The sequence below is a fragment of the Phyllobates terribilis genome, unplaced genomic scaffold (genome assembly GCF_046119375.1).
Source record: "Phyllobates terribilis strain yellow unplaced genomic scaffold, ASM4611937v1 Scaffold_5__5_contigs__length_657084704, whole genome shotgun sequence".
NCBI lineage: Eukaryota > Metazoa > Chordata > Amphibia > Anura > Dendrobatidae > Phyllobates > Phyllobates terribilis.
This window is the reverse complement of record NW_027362765.1, coordinates 368,941,050-368,962,437: the sequence shown is the minus strand read 5'-3', so window position 1 is coordinate 368,962,437 and position 21,388 is coordinate 368,941,050.

The following is a 21,388-nucleotide window of genomic DNA, read 5'->3' as shown; positions in this document are numbered from 1 at the left end:
CGGCCGGCGACCGTGACCAATCAGCAGAGCGTTGTTTAATTTTGGCACAAAAAACGCAGATTGTTCGCGGCCGGTGGTTGCGACCAATCAGCAGAGTGAGGTTTAAATTTGGCGCCAATACTGCTGACTGGTCACGGCCGACAACCGCGACCAATCAGCAGAGCGGTGTTTAAATTTTGCGCCAATACTGCTGATTGATCTCGGCCAGCAACCGCGATCAATCAGCAGAGCGTTGCTTAAATTTGGCACCAATCTCGTTGATTGGTCGCGGCTGGAGTCCGCAACCAATCAGCGGAGCGAGCGTTGTTTAAATTTGGCGCCCATCTCGCTGATTGGACGCGTCCTGCGTCCGCGTCCAATCAGCACAGCAGTGTTTAAATGTGGCGGCAAGATCGGTGATTGATCGCGGCCGCTATTTAAATGTGGCGCCCAAATCGGTGATTGGTTGCGGGCAGCGGCCGCGACCAATCAGCAGAGCGGTGTTTAACTTTAGCGCCAACATCACTGATTGGTCGGGTGTGGAGAGCGCGACCAATCAGCGAATCGTATTGGTGAGGAGCTGGGAGCGGAATCGTATTAGTGAGGACCGGGGGGGCGCCGCTGCCTGTGCGGCTACTTCCGCTGAGAGAACCCGGGACATGAGCGGGCGCTCGGAGCAGAAGTATCCCGACCGGCAGCGCCGCTCCCCGGTCCTCCCTTCACACCCTAGCCGCTGATGTCCCCACAGTATCCGCATGGTGTTACAAAGGTCCGGACATTTGTGCTAAAAATCGCTGATTGGTCGCTGGCGCTGCTCGCGACCAATCACCGATTTGGGCACCAAATTTAAATATCGGCCGCGACCAATCACCGATCTTGGCTCCACATTTAAACACCGCTGTGCTGATTGATCGCGGCCGATATTTAAATTTGGCGCCCAAATAGGTGATTGGTCGCGGGCAGCGCCAGCGACCAATCAGTGATTTTTAACACAAATTTCCGGACCTTTGTAACACCATGCGGATACTGTGGGGACATCAGCGGCTAGGGTGTGAAGGGAGGACCGGGGAGCGGCGCTGCGGGTCGGGATACTTCTGCTGCGAGCGCCCGCTCATGTCCCGGGTTCTTGCAGCGGAAGTATCCGCACAGGCAGCGGCGCTGACATCCAATTGGTCGCGGACGCTATTTAAAATTGCTGCACAAATCGGTGATTGGTCGCTGTCTTGGTCCGCGACCAATGACTGATCTTGGCGCCAAAGTTAAACACTATTGTGCTGATTGGTCGCGGACGCTGACCGCGACCAATCACCGATTTGGGCGCCAAATTTAAATATCGGCCGCGACCAATCACCGATCTTGGCTCCACATTTAAACACCGCTGTGGTGATTGGTCGCGGCCGATATTTAAATTTGGCGCCCAAATGGATGTCGTGTATCTCGACTTCTCAAAAGCGTTCGATAGCGTGCCACATAATAGGTTGGTATACAAAATGAGAATGATGGGGCTGGGGGAAAATGTCTGCAAGTGGGTAGCTAACTGGCTAAAGGATAGAAGGCAGAGGGTGGTTATAAATGGAATATACTCAGATTGGGTAAGCGTCACTAGTGGGGTACCACAGGGGTCTGTACTAGGCCCAATGTTATTTAATATCTTTATTAACGACATAGTCAACGGGATAAATAGTAAAATATCAATATTTGCAGATGACACAAAGTTATGTGAAACAATTAATACAAAAGAGGACAGTGCAGACCTACAGAGGGATTTGGATAATCTGGGTAGGTGGAGCATTAAATGGCAAATGAGGTTTAACGAGGAGAAATGTAAGGTCATATATATGGGAAGGAAAAATGGAAGTCACCAGTACTCACTGAATGGGAAATCATTGGGGAATTCAGAGATGGAGAAGAACTTGGGCATCTTGATTGATAGCAAACTAAATTGGAGTGCCCAAAGTCAGGCGGCTGCTGTAAGGGCAAACAGGGTAATGGGATGTATCAGAAGAGGTATAGCTGCAAAGGAGGAGAACATTGTTCTTCCACTGTACAAAGCACTGGTCAGACCACACTTGGAATACTGTGCTCAGTTATGGGCCCCAATATATAGAAAGGATATAAATGAGCTTGAAAAGGTACAAAGGAGGGCAACAAAATTAATAAAGGGAATGGAGGGACTGCAATACCCAGAGAGGTTGGCAAAACTAGGACTATTCAGCCTGGAAAAGAGAAGGTTGAGGGGGGACATAATAAATGTGTACAAATATGTTAGGGGACAGTATAGAGACCTTACCCGGGATTTGTTCAAAAGGAGGGATATTACGGTAACAAGAGGGCATTCACTAAGACTGGAAGAGAAAAGGTTTCAGCACCAGCATAGGAAGGGGTTCTTTACGGTAAGAGCAGTGAGAATATGGAATTCACTGAGTGAGGAGACGGTAATGTCGGATTCACTACACCAGTTCAAGCGGGGACTGGATGCTTTTCTAGATACCAGGCAGATTTCAGCATATACTTAAAAATAGAATAAAATAGTAGGTTGATACAGGGATTTATTCTGACTGCTGGTTTCAGAGTTGGGAGGGAATTTTTCCTCAGGTGAAGATTGGCCAAATCATTTGAGGTTTTTGCCCTCCTCTGGATCAACTTTAGCAATTACACAACTAACAGGTCGAACTTGATGGACGCAAGTCTTTATTCGGCTTTACAAACTATGACTATGACTATCGGTGATTGGTCGCGGGCAGCGTCGGCGACCAATCAGTGCAGCGGTGTTTAAGTTTTGCGCTAAGATCAGTGATTGCTCGGGTCCGAAGACCGCGACCAATCATTGAATCGTCTTGGTGAGGACCGGGGAGCGGCGCTGCCTGTGCGGGTACTTACGCTGCGAGAACCCGGGACATCGCGGGCGCTCGCAGCAGAAGTATCCCGACCCGCAGCGCCGCTCCCCGGTCCTCCCTTCCGCATGGAGGTCAGCGGCGCCGGCGGTCCTTCCGCTGATACCGGCCGGGAGATGAGCGCCTCGCGCCGCTCATCTCCCGGCTGCATCTCCGTCCCACAGATGGGTCCGGCGGTCGGGTTCCTTCTGCTGTTGCCGGCCGGGAGATGAGCGCCTCGCGGCGCTCATCTCCCGGCTGCATCGCAGCTCAGCTCCGTCCCGCAGATGAGCCGCTAACGGCCGCCATCTTTTTTTAGAAATCCCCCGGCGCTGATTGGCCGCTGCCGGACCAATGAGCGACGCGGGATTTCCTGGACAGACAGACAGACAGACAGACGGGATAAGACGATTATATATATAGATAGTGATGTTATTATTAGGAGCTATTTAATTTGAGTAGTAATTAAATAAGTCAGATTACAATTACAACTCTAATATACACTATTTTAATTTCTCTTTATTAAAACTGAGATTTTTTTGTTGCAAGAGAATTCTTGGCTTTGATGAAGGAAAATTCGTTGTTCTGATTCATTCTCCAACAATGTTGGGAAGTACTCACCACTGCAACCAATCATCTGACCTCTGTAGCCAATCACTGGTTCAATAGGTGAACTCTGTGGAGTAATGAGACAAAAAAAAACATGTACACAAGAGGTTCTTATAAAATGTCAAACATCATTTTGCTCTGTATAAAGAAAAAACACAACTCTAACTCCGCATCAGTACAGAATCAGTACTGTAATGTATGTACACAGTGACTGCACCAGCAGAATAGTGAGTGCAGCTCTGGAGTATAATACAGGATGTAACTCAGGATCAGTAATGTAATGTATGTACATAGTGACTGCACCAGCAGCATACTGGGTGCAGCTCTGATCAGCTGCTAGTCAGTGTGCTGATTACGGGTGTGGTGGCTGCAGATCCTGCTGTGAGCTCCTGATCTCTGAGAAACCAACACCTCTCCACCTGGGGACCTGCTTTCTCTCTTTCCCAGGGAGGGAGCGGGTTTCTGGGATGAGTGATGGAGCCAAGTCCCAGGCTTCTGCTTCCCGAACCAGCCCGGCGGGGGGCAGAAGAAACCAGCAACCGGCCTGCACATCAGAGGACTCGGGGGTGAGACGCTGCACCAGGAGTCGCAGCAATGTGGCTCCTACTCCCCCCGGGATTGTGGAGACCCCCAGAAGCCGCAAGGCTTCCAGCATGGAGGAAAAGCCTGACAGCGGCATGCAAGATGGCGCTCCTTCAGAGGAAAGCTGAGTGCTCACGGAGGTGAGGCCGACCTCCCTGAGGGGGAATGGGCGCTGCAGGGACCCCGGGAGTCTGTGTCCACCTATGCCTCCCGGGTCATGATCCGCCTCCGTGAGTATGAAGATGCCAGTAAGCTCATCAGGAGGCTCCGGGAGGAGCTGCGCTGCACAAGCGCCAAAGCTGCGGGGGCCTCCAAACCAAGGAAGGCAAAACTCCAAGCCGAGGTAAAAAGACTGAGCAGTGAAATTCAACGCCTGGAACTTAGGAAAGCCACCATCAGGGAGCAGAGTGGTCCTTTCAAAGAAAAACTTATAAATGAAGACCGCTTTAGAGAAATGGCTGATACCAGAGAGCAAAGGCAGATAGGGCTGCAGCCTGAGAGCCAGGTGGATGATGAGAGTGATGATGACCAGCAGCAAGCCCCACCTGGCAGCTTGCAAAGTCACCCGCAGGCCACGTGCAGCGAGCTCCCTGCAGGACAGGCGACAGTGACATCCGATCGCAGTTCTGCTGGCTCTGGGGAGGACAGTGACAGCAGCGGCCAGGGAGGGGCGCTAATGGCGGAGATTAAGCTCCTGGAGTCCCCAGTGTGCCTCCAAAACTTCCATCTTGGTGACGATCTACCAGAAGAGGCACCTGGGGGCCACAAAAAGGCAAAGAAGACCAAGCCAAAGCTGCAGGAAGCGGTAAGATACGTATATGCCCCCCTCCCTGTACCCCCTGAGTCGGCGGCAGGCTCAGCTCGCTGTATAAGCCCCGTTGCCCAGCCCAGCCCGGGTTCTGCTGTGGATCCGGTGCAAAGGCGCGGGGAGATTACAGAGCGCGGTAGTGAGGCGCAGAGCTCCGTCTCTGCTTGTAGTAGTGGGGACGTAGCAGGAGGTGCATCAGCCGAGAGGCTGGACAGTGAGGGCGGCCCGGCGGCGGGCGTTCCATCAGGCCACGATGCTGTGGTGCGCTCCTCAGTGGGAGGGGGGAGCAGCCCGGTGTCGGGGGCAGCTCCGGTAGCCTCGGCGCCTCTGAATGCTGTTGCCGCTGATCACTTAGTTGAGAAGCGGCGGCAGTGTGAGGGGGCAGTTGGGGCTGAGCGTTCCGGTCCTCCCACGAAAGTGCTATTTTGTGTTGGCGTCGCTGGTCCGGAAGATCCTGATGCTAAAGATCAGCGGCGCCTAACTGCAGTTAGAGATCAGCGGCACATTATACCAAATGCCAAACAGCGGAAATTACCGACCGATGATGTGGAGGGCACACATAAGACCGGGGGTGAGGTCGCCTCCAGTTCTATGGAGGTGACTGAGCCCCTTGAGCCTGATGCGGAGGTCAAAAGGTCATCCACCATTGTTACTGGTCCAGCAGGAATGAATGTGGTGGTGGAGGTGAATGAGGATAATTCACTGTCTAGTGGTGTGGTTGCTGGTTTGGTGGAGGGTGAGATGGAGGTGGGTAATGGTGATACTGCAGGGGCTGATGTGGTCACTGGTCCGGTTGCCCCCCCGGGGGTGGCAACACCTGTCCAGAGTTATGCCAGTGTCACCTCCGGGGCAAATAGGGCATCCTCCTCGTCTCCGGGCTTTGGGGACGGCATGTTGCAACGGCGCCTTCTGGAGGCTCTAAAGAAAGGGGAGAGATCACTAATGGTAGAGGGTCGAGAGGTTGATCTATCCTTCTGGATAGAGAGGCATGGCCTCGGGGCCTTCCGAGAGCAAAAAGGGGGAGATACAGTGTGGTCCCTCCCAACAGCCGGGCCAGGCAGTGTGCGTAGGAATGTGGTCCGTCTTCGGTGGAGGGGCAGTGATGCATGTCCGCCAAGGTCTAAAGTTGTGGAGCTCCTGCTGAGGATGGGCTTCAAGGCGATTGACATCTACGCCTTAATACATCCCTATTTCACGCCTGAGTTTGATGTCAGCTTTGTTCGGCCGGAGGGGCTTGAGCTCTTCTGGGCGAATTATGAGTTGGCAAAAAATGAGCCTGGCTGGCGAGACTTTGCCGTTCAGGCAGTGTCTCGCCAAAACCAGATCAAGAAAGTGACCGTGATGACTCGTAACGAGTCGCTTTCTTGCTATGACATCATGACGTGGCTTGGTCGGTATGGAGAGGTGGTGGAGATGCCAAAGAAAAACCGCGACGAGTTTGGTATCTGGTCAGGGGCCTGGACGTTTATGGGAAAACTTAAGCGTTCAGGTGGTACGGTTGCCCACATTCCATCGTCTGTCTTCCTGGGTAGGGATCGTATCCTGGTCTTCTACCAGGGGCAACCGAAGCTCTGTCACAGGTGCGGCGACCCCACACACTTCAGTGCAAACTGCACCGTGCAGAAATGCGCGTTGTGTGGGGGTGTCGGCCATCTTGCCGCCTCTTGTGTGGAGATTAGGTGCCACCTGTGTGGTGAGTTAGGCCACCCATTCAGCCGTTGTCCTCGCTCCTTTGCTAATGCAGTCGAGACCCCGGTGGGAGTAAGCCGTGAGGCCGATTCTGCTGGAGAGGGGACTAGCAGGGGTGGGGGAGCTGAGGGGCCAGGGAAGAAAAGCAATAAAAAGACACCTGCCCAGCTGAGGCGTCTAGACAAGCGCAGACAAGAGAGGGAGCGGGGCGAGCCCCAGACTACCGGGGCAGCCCCTGTCCTGGATGCCAGTGTTGCTGCTGAGGCCCCGAGGGATGATGAGTTGGATGAGGAGGTCAGGAGGATCCACAGGGAGGAAACTGCCTCTGCTTCAGAATCCTCCCATTATGAAAGTATGGATGAGGATAATAAGCGGTGGCTAGAGCAGAAGCGTAAGCTCGGCACCAAAAAGAAGAGAAAGAAGGGAGATAAAACATCTTCTCCCGCTCTGACCAAGGTACCTAAGGAAGGTAAAACCGACTCCCCTCTAGTTGGTCTTTCTAACCGGTTCCAAGCCCTTGATAACATCTCTTCCTCTGAGCAGGAGGCTGAGGGTGAGGTTCTGGCTTCAGCGGAGCTTACAGGGGGCGCCGAGTCTCCTTCTCCTGGGGATGCAAGGTCCTTGGGGGGAGGGACTGGCCCAGAGTCCGGAGACGAGGATGAAAAAAGAAGGAAAAATGTGGGAATGGACACCTCTGTGTCATTAAAGAGGGGGAAGGATTCCTCCTCTGAGGCAGAGGATAAGGGGAGTGGGAAGAAGAAAGTCATCTAACTCAATCACCAATGATGGCGGTACCCACTCCGTTGACGCTGGCATCCATTAATGTCGCCAGCATTAAGTCAAACATGGCTAGATTTGCGGCCTTTGATTTTCTCAGCCGGGTTGAAGCTGACATTTTCTTTTTGCAAGAGACCAGGCTGCCAAATATGGCAGAGGTGTTTATAGCTAAGAGGGAGTGGAGACTCGGGCCCTCCTATTGGTCTCTTGCGGCCGAGCCGTATAGCGGAGTGGCGGTCCTTTTTACCGCACCGGTAGAATGCCGACGGGTTATTGAGTTAGAAATGGGGAGGTGCCTGATATTAGATGTCCTCATGAAGGGACAAGAGCTTCGGCTCATTAACATCTATGGTCCCCAATCTAAATGGGACCGGAAGTGTCTCTTTATGAGGATCAAGCCCTACCTTTTTACGAGTCGGCAGGTCGTCTTTGGAGGGGACTTCAACACTGTCACGAGGCCCCGGGATAGAGGAGGTTCCAGAGACAAGCTGACTTATGATAGCATAGCCCTTAATAGTATAGCTAGTGAGGCACGCCTGGTGGATGTCCACATCCAGCACACCGCAGGCCACGAGGGGTTCACCTATCATAGAGGTAACTGTAGGTCCAGGATAGACAGGTTTTATTTAAAGGAGGAAGCCGTCTCTTCAGCAGTATCTGTTGTTGAGGTGGAGTTCTCCGATCACTGTTTGATTTTGTTTTCCCTGAATGTTACAGAGACCCCCCGGATGGGAAGAGGCTTTTGGAGGCTCAATTCGTCTCTCTTGGAAGAAGCGGAGATAAGACAGTCCTTTGAGGATTTTCTTCAGAGCCAGGTACCCTTACTGGATCTTTGTAGTAGTAAGTCAGAGTGGTGGGAGATGTTTAAGAAAAGGGTGGCGAGATTCTTCCGCCAGCTCTCGAGCCTCAGGAGCCTGGACAGGTACCGCCTGTATCAGGACCTGAGGAGGAAACTCGAGCATCTTGTCTCAACTGGAGGTAGCCGCGAGGAGATCTCCAGAGTGAAATCTTTGCTAATGAGGTGTCAGTATGATAGACACGCATCTTTGGTTTTTGATAGGGATTATGGGAAGTACCGCTCGCCCGACCCTTATAGAAACTGCAAGATGTCAGTGAATAGTAAAGTTGTTACAGGACTGGTTGACACTGCGGGGTCCCTGAAAAGATCCAGATCAGGGATCCTGGAGGTCGTCAGATCCTTCTACTCACACCTCTTGGGGAAGAGGGATCTGGATTGGGATGAGATGTCGGCTTTTCTGGCTGAAGCCGTCCCCGAACCAGGGGTAGACCCCTCTCTTGGCGTTTTGACAGAGATGATCAGGGAAGAGGAAGTTAAGCTGGCGATTGAAGGGCTTGCCCTGAAGAAATCTCCCGGTCCGGATGGCTTTACATCTCAATTCTATAAGACCTTTAAGAACGCCTTGGTTCCCCTCTTGACTGAGGTATTCAATGAGTGTCTTTCCTCGGGCACTCTGCCAAAGTCAATGAGGAGGTCTGCCCTGATCATCTTGTCAAAGGGTAAGGACCCATCTTGCATTGAGAATTGGCATCCCATAGCGCTTCTCAATGCAGACAGGAAGGTTTTGGCAAAGGTGCTGTTTAATCGGCTGGTGAAATTTGCACCCCAGCTCCTTTCGGGGGCCCAGCATTGCTCTGTTCCGGGCCGCAGTACAATTAGTGCTGTACTCTGTGTCCGAGAGGCGGTGGAGCAGGGTAGGGCTGGCCACTGGAAGGGGTACATGCTGTCATTGGACCAGGCAAAAGCGTTTGATCCGGTTAATCATGAGTACCTCTGGTCTGTCCTTCTGAGGTATGGCCTGCCGGGGGGGTTTGTTGATTGGCTTAAGACCTTGTACTCTGGGGCAGAGAGTTTCCCGCTTGTGAACGGTTGGATTGGCAGCTCTTTTGAGGTTGGGTGTGGTGTTCGCCAGGGTTGTCCCTTGAGCCCGCTACTGTACGTGTTTGCGATTGACCCACTTCTCAGGAGGGTGGAGCGTGGACCGTTGGCTGGGATCGGGATGGATCGGGCAGCACCGGAAGCCACTCTGAGAGTGGTGGCGTATGCCGATGACGTCACCGTTTTTGTTTCCTCTGATGGGGAGGCAGAATGGTTGATGTCAGAGGTAAATCGCTACTCGGAGGCATCCGGGTCTAAGATCAACCGGGATAAGTGTGAGAGTCTCTGGCTGGGAGGAGGAGATCCTGGTTTTGATCTCCTGGACACCCTTCCAGAACCCAAAGTCTCTGCAAAAGTTCTTGGCATCGAATTTGGCCAGGGGGATTACTCCAAACAAAATTGGGACAGCAGGCTAGAGATCGCCACTCAGAAGGTGAACCAATGGAAGGGTTGGTCTTTGACCCTAAGGGAAAGGGTAAACCTGATCAAAACTTACCTGCTCCCTTTGCTGATCTATCTGGGCAGTGTGTGCATCTTGCCAGAGCCTCTCTGGACTCGGGTCTACAGTTTGTTCATTCAACTGTTATGGGGGAATAGACTGAACCTGGTCAAGAGGGAGGTTACTTACCGTACGAGGAGACTAGGAGGGTTGGGTATGGTCAACCCTGTGGTATTCCTTGTGAATACCTTCATTAAGATCAATATTGCAAACCTCTGGAAAGAGAGGGCTCCTCCGTGGGTATTCTCCTGTAAGAGATGGTTTCAGCCTTTCTTCCAGGAATGGGAGACAGGAGGGCAAGTGAAGGATCTCCGCACACCGCATGGACATCTCCCGGCTTACGCTACCGTGGTTCTGAAGGTAATTCGCCGGTGGGGTCTGGGAATGTGGGAGGTCAGGACTCTGCCAAGGAAGCTCCTTGACAAAAGGGTTCTGTTGACCCATTTTCAGAGGCCTCTGGCGCTCAGGGATTGCCCAAGTCGGGATCTTGGGGTGGGTCTGCATCTTTTGAATTCTATCAGGATCCCCTCGAAGGTTTGGGACTTGGCTTGGCGCTGCTTCCATGGGAAACTGTGTGTGAGGGACAATGTGAAGTGTAGGAGCTCTGAGGACAGGAACTGTCCTCGGGAGCATTGTGGTACCATGCTTGAAAGCATGGACCACTTCCTGCTTCGTTGTCCCTTTAACACAGAGGTGTACAACAGGGTGGGCGCCTCCATTGGCTGGCCCCGGCTGGCCGGTCTCTCTTATGCGGAATGGGCCTATGGAGCATTCGGGGACCTGGGTGGTCGGGACCGCTGCACCTTATTTCTAGTTAGCGCAGTGGTTAGGTATCACACGTGGAACGCACGGTGCTTAGGATCGATGCAGCGGAAAATCCTCCCAGTGGACGATGTGTTTAGGACCATACTCGGTGACCTGGTGAAGGTGCGTTCTCTGGAGTATGAGAGACTGGGTACACGGAGGGCCGCTCTCCTCTGGAGGGGCTTTTCTTTTAGTGTGCCCTAGTCTGGTCATCTCCTCTCCTGGTGGTGGGCTGCTGCTGACACCATAGATTTTTGTTTTATTGATCAGTAGACAGTGATGTAGGGCTGCAGGCGCCGAACTTGGGCTTTGTCAGTTGTGGTTATTGTATTGTTTGTTTCTGTATATATTGTATATATGGGTTTGGGTGTAGGTGTTAGGTTGGGTGGAGGGAAAAGGGGGGAAGTTGGTTCATCTTGTGGGACACTGGTTATTTGGGTGAAAAATTGGCACTGCCTGATCTGGCCTATGGACGTTGGACATGGACTGAGGCATGAGACGCAGGACCAGCTCTCAGGTCAGTGCCGGGGAGGGACTGGTGGGCTAGAGTGTGGGGGGTTTTGTTTTGTCTTGTATATATTTGTATAGTTAGTATTTATTTTATTTATTTAAAAAAAAAAAAAATAATGTATATAATTTGTCGGTTATTGTTTATTATATTGTTATTATTTGTTAGGTAACCGGACCAGATGTCATGGTGTAGTTAGTTATTATTGTGTATATATGTATAATATGTGTGTGAGGAGAGAGGGAGCGGCTGGACCAGTTCATTACATTGTTTATTTTCTGGTTATTAATTTTGTTATGTTTCTGTTATTATTATTGTTATCTTTTTCATTTTTATAATAAAAGATCTACAGGATGTAACTTAGGATCAGTAATGTAATGTATGTACACAGTGACTGCACCAGCAGAATAGTGAGTGCAGCTCTGGAGTATAATACATGATGTAACTCAGGATCAGTAATGTATGTACACAGTGACTGCACCAGCAGAATAGTGAGTGCAGCTCTGGAGTATAATACAGGATGTAACTCAGGATCAGTAATGTAATGTATGTACACAGTGACTGCACCAGCAGAATAGTGAGTGCAGCTCTGGAGTATAATACAGGATGTAACTCTTGATCAGTATAGGATCAGTAATGTAATGTATGTACACAGTGACTGCACCAGCAGAATAGTGAGTGCAGCTCTGGAGTATAATACAGGATGTAACTCAGGATCAGTAATGTAATGTATGTACACAGTGACTGCACCAGCAGAACAGTGAGTGCAGCTCTGGAGTATAATACATGATGTAACTCAGGATCAGTAATGTATGTACACAGTGACTGCACCAGCAGAATAGTGAGTGCAGCTCTGGAGTATAATACAGGATGTAACTCAGGATCAGTAATGTAATGTATGTACACAGTGACTGCACCAGCAGAATAGTGAGTGCAGCTCTGGAGTATAATACAGGATGTAACTCTTGATCAGTATAGGATCAGTAATGTAATGTATGTACACAGTGACTGCACCAGCAGAATAGTGAGTGCAGCTCTGGAGTATAATACAGGATGTAACTCAGGATCAGTAATGTAATGTATGTACACAGTGACTGCACCAGCAGAACAGTGAGTGCAGCTCTGGAGTATAATACATGATGTAACTCAGGATCAGTAATGTATGTACACAGTGACTGCACCAGCAGAATAGTGAGTGCAGCTCTGGAGTATAATACAGGATGTAACTCAGGATCAGTAATGTAATGTATGTACACAGTGACTGCACCAGCAGAATAGTGAGTGCAGCTCTGGAGTATAATACAGGATGTAACTCTTGATCAGTATAGGATCAGTAATGTAATGTATGTACACAGTGACTGCACCAGCAGAATAGTGAGTGCAGCTCTGGAGTATAATACAGGATGTAACTCAGGATCAGTAATGTAATGTATGTACACAGTGACTGCACCAGCAGAACAGTGAGTGCAGCTCTGGAGTATAATACATGATGTAACTCAGGATCAGTAATGTATGTACACAGTGACTGCACCAGCAGAATAGTGAGTGCAGCTCTGGAGTATAATACAGGATGTAACTCAGGATCAGTAATGTAATGTATGTACACAGTGACTGCACCAGCAGAATAGTGAGTGCAGCTCTGGAGTATAATACAGGATGTAACTCTTGATCAGTATAGGATCAGTAATGTAATGTATGTACACAGTGACTGCACCAGCAGAATAGTGAGTGCAGCTCTGGAGTATAATACAGGATGTAACTCAGGATCAGTAATGTAATGTATGTACACAGTGACTGCACCAGCAGAACAGTGAGTGCAGCTCTGGAGTATAATACATGATGTAACTCAGGATCAGTAATGTATGTACACAGTGACTGCACCAGCAGAATAGTGAGTGCAGCTCTGGAGTATAATACAGGATGTAACTCAGGATCAGTAATGTAATGTATGTACACAGTGACTGCACCAGCAGAATAGTGAGTGCAGCTCTGGAGTATAATACAGGATGTAACTCTTGATCAGTATAGGATCAGTAATGTAATGTATGTACACAGTGACTGCACCAGCAGAATAGTGAGTGCAGCTCTGGAGTATAATACAGGATGTAACTCAGGATCAGTAATGTAATGTATGTACACAGTGACTGCACCAGCAGAATAGTGAGTGCAGCTCTGGAGTATAATACAGGATGTAACTCAGGATCAGTAATGTAATGTGTGTACACAGTGACTGCACCAGCAGAATAGTGAGTGCAGCTCTGGAGTATAATACAGGATGTAACTCAGGATCAGTAATGTAATGTGTGTACACAGTGACTGCACCAGCAGAATAGTGAGTGCAGCTCTGGAGTATAACACATGAGATAACTCAAGAGGATTAATACAAGAAAAGTAATACATTGTATCTCCAAATTTGCATTATTTTGAAAGATTAACTACTTTTATTTTGCTTTTTTCTAATATGTTATGCATGAAGCTGCTGTACTTATCATGGATGATAAGTGGTTAATCATGCTCATAGAAAGTGTTAATGCTCTGCTATCTATAAGCCCTGGAAAGGTCACCTTGATTTATCTGCTCTGAAATAGAATCTCCAAAAAGTTTTCGTTCTGTTGTCATGCCCCGGTGCACCATTGATTTCCTCGCAGACACAACACAGACATGATTTTCTGCTCTTTGTGAACAATGTTGGTCTTTGAGTGTAAGATACTTAATAATATTTTAATGTCTGAGGAGGGGTGGCTAAACGACTGTAAATGTGAATTGCTTTATAGCAGCCACTTGTGTCGTGCATTAAATATCATTGGACACTTTATAGATATCTGAGCAGCCGAGGAAATGACGAATCCTTCTAGGTAAATGTGAGATAGACGTAAACCTGTCTGGTCCGGACGGAGTCGACCTAATGAACGAAAACCACATTGATCGTTATTGTCACAAGTGCAATAATAGACAGATGTGCGGAATACGTTGTATTGTAAAGGACATATTGATATTCATGCTATGACAACTCCATTTTGTCTGCTTGCTTCAACCATATGACCATATGTGTATTTCCGTAATAATTGTATTAACATTGGTTCAAGCTTGTAGAATGGCTGTAGGTGATTGGCCATTGATAAACTCAAAACAATATAAAATGCTAAGTAGAAATAACAGGGTTAGAGATTCTTGAATCCCCCCATACAGAGCTTTGCCTCCGTCTGGTTTTCTACTGGATTGCGCAATCAACCTTGTAACATAATAATTTGACACTCACTTGGTCAACCGTGAAGGGTCATTGCTGCCCTCCCTCAACAGCTTGATGCCGTGACTCGGATCCCTAACCAGGGACCCCCCACCACCCCTTAACGTCCACAGAGAGAGACTCATTTTCAGCCTCCCCCACTGGAATTGGGACTGATCATCCCCCACAAAAAGCCACGGTAAGTGCATGAGTTCTTTACTAGTGATACTGACCGTTTGATGTGGTTTCCATGTGGTGGGTGGTTGTTTGCAGCATCTCCGGATGTCCTGGTTGGATATAGTCAGAGGTGAGACTATAGGGGTGTAGTCCTATTAGGGTTCTGATATTGATAACTTTTAAAACAATACCACCTCGGATTGACAAGTGAAAATTGTATGAATCTTTCTTAACTTCTGACAAAGATCCTTAGGAGACTGAACACAGTTAGGTTCAGTCGCTGCAGGTGATCGAAGATTGGGTAGGGCACGCACACAGATATAGCTATATCTAGTGTCCGGAGAGCTGCGGACGAGAACTCTCCTCCTTTCACCTAGAGCTGTACGTGACTCCCCCGACGGGAGGAGTGAAGTCAATGGAACAGCAGCTGAGGCCGGCCGGACTCATACTGTGCACAAATCAAGGATCTTTTGTGAGTTGAAAGGCAGCAGTGCAGTGTTTAATCAATGTTTCCGTGGAGCAAAAAGAGACTGTCTCCCCTGCAGGAGGGAGAGGATGTGATGACTATCATGGTCAGTCGAGAGGGGAAAAGATCATTTAAGAATGCACCGAAAGTGTTTAAGTTGTTAACTAGTTGACTGTGGATTGCTGGAAGATGCTGAAAAGTTTAGGAAAGTTGCACATGAGATTTGTGATGAAGGATATCTTGAAATAGAGGAGGAGACGAAGCCTGGTTGTTTTAATTATTTTTATGTCAAGAAGGGAGAATTATCTAGCGCTGTAACAAAGATTGGCTGTTTTGTGCTACAAAATGAAGCTGATGTGGGAAAAAAGGCTGCACTGAGTTTATCGAAAGAAGGGAAAAAGTATGTGCAGAAACTAAAATAGTTAACTAAAAAGTATGTGCAGTTAACTAAAATATGCGAGCTACCAGCTAAGGGCTGGTTAATTATGAAGAAGAAAAAGGGCAAGCTAAAAGATAAAGGATTGTTACAAACAGCCTTGGCTTGATATAGAACAGCAGAGAATTTGTCAAAGAAGGGTGGATGGAGGAAGAAAATACAGACAATAAGGGAAAGATGCCATGTTATGTGTATTACAAAGATACTGCTCTCCAGCCACCGCCCGATAATGGCGGATGGGGGTGGGATTGACCTGTACTAATTGTGGCCAGCAGAATCCATTGTTAGCAGATTATTGTGTTGTATGTCACGCACCCCGTCTAAGAGGCCCACCCCTCGCTACTACCCAAGCCACTCCTAGTGCCCCATCCTCATCCTGCAGCGGCCATGTTACTACACCCATTGCATCACCTCCGGCCTCTGACCAGATGTCAGTGGGTGTGCTCCTTCCCAGTGGAACGCACCCTTCCTGTAGTGTGCTTCCTTCAGGTGGCGGCCATCTTGGCACACCCGGAATACAGGCCGCAATACACACTACACCCAGAATGTGTATGAGGAAGATCATCATGATCAGTGTGTGACAGAGCATTAGACGCCAATACGTATGAGAGTGGGGTTGACTTCTGTCAAGCCCTTAAAATATGGGCTCAGGATAAGTTGGCTGATCAATCCAGAAATAGGACGCCCGGCCCACGAGACTCACGAGCAAATGTCCATCAGGGCCAGTGTTAGCCTCCTTAAGCATCTAGCAAAACTGAATTGTCGAGTCTCAGCCTCGAAACCTCAGTTTTGCCTCGGTCAAGTGGTTTTCTTAGGCCACTGCCTTACTCAGGGTGTCAGACATCTCACAGAAGAAAGGAAAACGGCCATCTACCTACAACCATTCCCAAAAGATCCCATAGAGCTGCAACGGTTCCTCGGACTATGTACATATTGCAGACAATGGATCCAAGACGCCACACGTCTGATGCAACCCCTATATGATGCTCTAAAAGAAGACACTCTGGCTGATGTAAACAAGGACCACCAAGAACAGCTGCAACAAGCCTTTGAGCAACTAAAATCAAGGATAATGACAGCCCCTGTGTTAGAACCTTGCTGTTAGGTTTTTTTTCCTTTGCTGGTCACATGACCTTGTTGGCCTATTTAATCCTGCTCCGCCCTTCTGGCTTTGCTGGACTTCATTGTATATCTACTTTCTAGCTAGCCTGTGCTCTGTGTCTTGCTCTGTTAGTTTGCTTGGTTTACTGACCTCTATGTTCTTTATATTTTGTTTGTTCGTCTGTCTGCTACTATTTCAGTTAGGAGGTGTCCCATATTCCTCCCAGTCCTTAGTACTTGTAGGGATTCCTCCCCCACATCTATAGGTCTTCGTACAGACTAGCTTAGGACTTTAGCAGGTCTGATCGCAGGATCAGGTTCCCTGTTACATCGTAGGGATTCAGCTGAGTCTTATAGTAGGGACAGATCTCCTCTCTTTCCTTAGCTCTGGTAGCAGAACATAACAGTAAGTCCAGCCAGCAAATTCTCTAAGGAAAGATTTTTCTGTTCCATCATGGTGTCGGTTCAGGATTTGGCTCATCGCCTGCAGGGACTCTCTCTGGAAGTGACCGAGCTCCGTCAGCACGTGAGTAACTGTTCTGGAGCACATTTCTTGGAGCCTAAGGTATGTTTGCCGGATTTATTTTTTGGTGAACATCGAGAATTTTTTTCATTTAAAAATGCTTGCTTATTGTATTTTCGTTTGAGACCCAAGTCCTCTGGGGATGAATCCCAGCGCGTAGGGTTCATAATGTCACTTTTGCGCAAAGAGCCTCAGGAGTGGGCCTTTTCTTTGCAACCTAGTGATTCATGCTTCAGATCAGTGGATAGTTTTTTTTCTGCTTTAGGACTATTATATGATGATCCTGACCGTGTCGCATCAGCTGAGACTGAGTTGAGACGTTTAAAACAAGGATCAGGTAATGTCGAAAAATATTGTACACATTTTCGTCGTTGGTCCACTCAAACAGGGTGGAACGATTCTGCTCTGAAAAGTCTATTTCTTGCTGGGCTCAGTGAAAGGGTTAAAGACCTGCTAATTGCTTATCCTACACCTGAGGATTTGCAACAGGCTATGCAATTAGCTATACGGGTGGATAGAAGACTGCGTGCTAGGGTTAATGAGAGCAAATCCTCTGCTATGTCAGTTTCTGGTTATGATAATGTGTGTACTAACAGTGGTGAACCGATGGAGATTGGATCGGTGGCACCTCGCTCTCAAGAAAAAGACCGTCGTTTTTCGAAAGGCTTGTGTTTCTATTGCGGAAAATCTGGTCATTTGATTAAAGGCTGTGAGCTTCGTATGAAGAAAGAAAAAAAAATGGTCAGTCACGCCCGTATTGCCTGTTTAAATTCCAAGGGTATATTTTTAGCTGCTTCCACGATTGCTCAGGAAAAATTAATGGAATTTCGGGTGTTTGTTGATTGCGGGTCTACACTGAATGTAATTGATGGGGGATTCGTGGAAAAACTCAATTTAAAACCTGAACCTTTATCATCCCCCATTGCTGTGGTTTCTGTGGATGGCTCCCCTTTGAAGAATATTACTCTCAAGGTCTGTGAATTTCCTCTCACTATTAATGGTGTTCACCATGAGAAATTGGATTTGGTAGTGTTGAATAACTTGCCTTCTCCAGTAATATTGGGATTGCCTTGGTTAAAATGTCACAATCCTGTACTGGATTGGTCTACCAGTGAAATTAAATCCTGGAGCCATAAATGTTATGACAAGTGTTGTAACGGGCGTATTGCAGCTTTGGATAGGGGAGAATTGCCTGTTCCTATTCAGGATTTTTGGAGAGTTTTTTCTGAGAAGGAATCGCAGGTTTTGCCTCCCCATAGAGACTATGATTGTTCTATTGAATTTGTCCCTGGAGCGACTCTTCCTAAAAGTCGTTTATTTAACCTTACTATTCCTGAGAGGAAGGCTTTGGAGGAATACATACAGACAAGTTTGGCCGCCGGTCACATTAGGCCCTCTAAGTCTCCTGTGGCGGTTGGATTTTTTTTTGTAAAAAAAAAGGACGGCGGTTTACGTCCTTGTCTGGATTTTCGTGAGATTAACAAAATTACGGTACGCAATCCTTACCCACTGCCATTGATTCCTGATCTGTTTAACCAGTTATTGGGGGCCAAGTGGTTCTCTAAAATTGACCTTAAGGGGGCATACAATCTGTTGCGCATGAAGGAGGGTGATGAATGGAAGACTGCTTTTAACACTCCTGTGGGTCATTTTGAGAATCTGGTTATGCCTTTTGGTCTTACTAATGCTCCTGCATTTTTTCAGAATCTGATTAATGACATCCTTAGACCTTTGATCAGTAAAAATGTGGTTGTGTATTTGGATGACATTTTGATTTATTCGCCAGATCTGGAGTCTCATTGGCGGAGCGTGCGTGAGGTATTACAGTTATTAATGGACAATTCGCTTTTTGCTAAGCTGGAGAAATGTGAGTTCGCTGTACAGAGAATTAGTTTTTTGGGCTACATTATCTCCAGCAAAGGTTTTGAGATGGATCCGGTTAAGGTTCAGGCTGTGCAGGAATGGCCTAGGCCTATTGGTTTGAAATCGATACAGAGGTTTTTGGGTTTCGCCAATTACTATAGAAAATTCATAAAAAATTTTTCTAGTATTGTCAAACCTCTGACTGATCTCACCAGGAAAGGTGCTGATGCGGTTCAGTGGTCTTCTGAGGCCATTGAAGCTTTTGTGTATCTCAAGGAGAGGTTCACCTCTGCTCCCATCCTTATGCAGCCTGATGTTACTAGGCCGTTTTTGGTTGAGGTTGATGCTTCCTCTGTGGGGGTTGGCGCAGTATTGTCTCAGGATAACGGGGATGGATTACATCCCTGTGCCTTTTTTTCAAAAAAATTTTCGGAGACTGAATTGAATTACGATATTGGTAATCGGGAATTATTGGCTATTAAACTCGCATTTGAACACTGGCGCCACTTCTTGGAAGGTGCGGAATTTCCCGTTCAGGTTCTTACGGATCATAAAAATCTGATATATCTTGACGCTGCCAAGCGCCTGAATGCCCGTCAGGCTAGGTGGGCACTGTTTTTCTCGCGGTTTAATTTCTCCGTTACTTACATCCCTGGTACTAAGAATGTTAAGGCGGATGCCTTGTCTCGCAGTTTTTCTCCCATAGTCGGTGCTGAGAAAGAGGAAAACATTTTACAAGAAGGTGTTGTGATAGCTGCTTTAGACTCCGTTTTGGAAGATGAGATTCTTAAAGCTCAGGAGAATGCCCCATCTAACACTCCTCATGGGAGGTTGTTTGTGCCTGGGACCTTTAGGAGAGATTTGTTTGTTGAGTGTCACGAATCTCGGTTGGCAGGTCATCCCGGAATCTCTGAGACCAAGAGACTGGTGGGTCGCAGTTTTTGGTGGCCTGGATGGCAGAAGGAAGTCATTAAGTGGGTACGCCAATGTACTGTATGTGCTAGATCTGAGTCCTCACATACTCCTGCTGCGGGGTTGCTTTGTCCTTTGGAGGTCCCCAGTGCTCCTTGGACACATTTGGCTATGGACTTTATAACTGACCTTCCCCCCTCTGAGGGTTTTACTGTCATCTGGGTGGTCGTGGACCGTTTTAGTAAGATGTGTCACTTGGTTCCCTTCATCAAACTGCCCTGCGCTAAAACTCTCGCTAAGGCCTTTGTCAAGGAAATTGTCAGACTTCATGGCGTTCCTACTGACATTGTTTCTGATAGGGGTCCTCAGTTCGTGGCTCGTTTTTGGCGTGCCTTTTGTGACAGGTTGGGAATTCATTTGTCGTTTTCGTCCGGATATCATCCTGAATCTAATGGCCAGACAGAAAGGAAAAACCAGGATGTTGAGCAGTTCTTGCGTTGTTTTGTGGCAGACAATCAAGAGGGGTGGTCTGAGTTTCTGCCACTTGCCGAATTTGCTCTGAACAATCATACATCTTCTTCTGCTGGTTGTTCGCCTTTTTTTTGTTGTTCTGGGAGACGTCCGTCATTTGGGTTGTTCTCCAAGTTGGGATCTGCCGTGCCTGAGGAGGAGAATTTTTCCGGTGATTTGGAAAGAGTTTGGACGGATGTGCGTGGTAATCTTCAGGAGGCCAACAGAAAATCTAAAGACTACTTTGATAGGAAACGACAGGAGGTTTTGTTCGCTGTTGGTGACATGGTTTGGTTGTCCTCTAGGAATCTGCGGTTGAGGATTCCTTCTAAGAAATTGGGTCCCAAGTTTGTAGGGCCCTTTAAGGTGCTTCAGGTTGTCAACCAATCTGCTGTTAGGTTGGAGGTTCCTACCTCCTGGAGAATTAATCCGGTCTTTCATGTCTCTCTGTTAAAAAAAGCTGTTGTGTCAGATGGTGACGCCTCTGCCTCTGTTCCTCCGGTGGTGGAGGACGGGGAATATGAAATTTCTCGCATCCTTGACTCTAGACGGTATAGAGGTAGTTTGCAGTATCTTGTGGCCTGGAAAGGTTTCGGACCCGAGGATAACTCTTGGGTGAGGTCAGATGATGTTTCCGCGTCCAGACTTATCAGAGCGTTTCACAGGAGATTTCCTGATAAGCCTGGTCCTAGGGGATCCGGAGGATCCTCTTAGAAGGGGGGGTACTGTTAGAACCTTGCTGTTAGGTTTTTTTTCCTTTGCTGGTCACATGACCTTGTTGGCCTATTTAATCCTGCTCCGCCCTTCTGGCTTTGCTGGACTTCATTGTATATCTACTTTCTAGCTAGCCTGTGCTCTGTGTCTTGCTCTGTTAGTTTGCTTGGTTTACTGACCTCTATGTTCTTTATATTTTGTTTGTTCGTCTGTCTGCTACTATTTCAGTTAGGAGGTGTCCCATATTCCTCCCAGTCCTTAGTACTTGTAGGGATTCCTCCCCCACATCTATAGGTCTTCGTACAGACTAGCTTAGGACTTTAGCAGGTCTGATCGCAGGATCAGGTTCCCTGTTACATCGTAGGGATTCAGCTGAGTTCTATCGTAGGGACAGATCTCCTCTCTTTCCTTAGCTCTGGTAGCAGAACATAACAC